The sequence below is a fragment of the Macrobrachium nipponense genome, chromosome 16, assembly GCF_015104395.2.
Source record: "Macrobrachium nipponense isolate FS-2020 chromosome 16, ASM1510439v2, whole genome shotgun sequence".
Lineage (NCBI taxonomy): Eukaryota > Metazoa > Arthropoda > Malacostraca > Decapoda > Palaemonidae > Macrobrachium > Macrobrachium nipponense.
Genome location: NC_087209.1, coordinates 56,370,360 through 56,371,247, shown reverse-complemented (window position 1 = coordinate 56,371,247; position 888 = coordinate 56,370,360). Strand labels below are relative to the sequence as shown.

The 888-nt window shown below is 46.3% G+C and overlaps 1 long non-coding RNA gene across 1 annotated transcript in view; it reads right to left on the bottom strand.

Moving 5' to 3' along the window:
• Positions 1-376: 376 nt before the first annotated feature.
• Positions 377-888, bottom strand: part of LOC135195438 (uncharacterized) — a 4,790-nt gene continuing 4,278 nt past the window's right edge. The window contains exon 3 of the long non-coding RNA XR_010310120.1: positions 377-523. This is a non-coding gene — a long non-coding RNA (uncharacterized LOC135195438). The remainder of the gene's footprint in view (positions 524-888) is intronic.

The window sequence follows — 888 nt, the reverse complement described above, 5'->3', positions numbered from 1 at the left end:
TTTCTGTTCAGTTGTTTTGCGTTTCCACTTATAACTGAGAATATATGAACGTGATTAATCTCTGTCCATTTTATTTGATCCTTGTTGTGAGTTTGAGTGGAATAATTTATGAGACGGGGGAAAATCTTGCCCATGTCCCGAGTTAAGCTGGAGGTCGGATCTCTTCTTTCTGTATTTCCCTTTGCCTTCTGTTACCTCTTTCTACGGAACACCATTACATTCTTTCTCTCTCGCTTGCTAATATTACCTGCGTAAACTCCTATCTAAATTGTGCTTAATAATGGAAGGTTCATAGAGGCATCTCTCTCTCTCTCTCTCTCCCTCTCTCTCTCTCTCCTTCAAGGGCTACACACATACACACGTAACTCACCGAGCCAATATGTGAAAAGAGAATCAGGGTCGTCCTCGAGAGTCAGGTTCTGGGTGTAAAAGCGCGACAGGCGACACTCGAACTTCTCCCCAGAGGGTTTTGTCGAAGCGGAGCGGCAGCCCTCATACGCCCAACAAGCCAGGCGACACTCACCTTCAAAGAGAAATGAGAAAAATGAGAAATTTCGTCCTATCAAGAACCAATATTTACATAATACTAGCAGACATAACGCCCATTACAGTAAGATTGTCCATTTTGACGCCAGGGGTCACTTCGATGGTTGCTGCGCAGGCTGCTAGTGTTTTGCTTGAATTTTGGTTACGGTTTTTCACCCGTCCCTTGAAAGGGACGGAGACATAACGCCCATTAGGGGGGGGGGGGAGAGAGTTGGGGGGCGAGGTAGGATGAAACCCCATTATAAACCATCTTAGTTATCCCCACTATAACCCTGCCAAGTTTCATGCCCATCGGACCAGCCGTTTGGCCGTGATTGAATGACAGACGGGCGGACAGACATA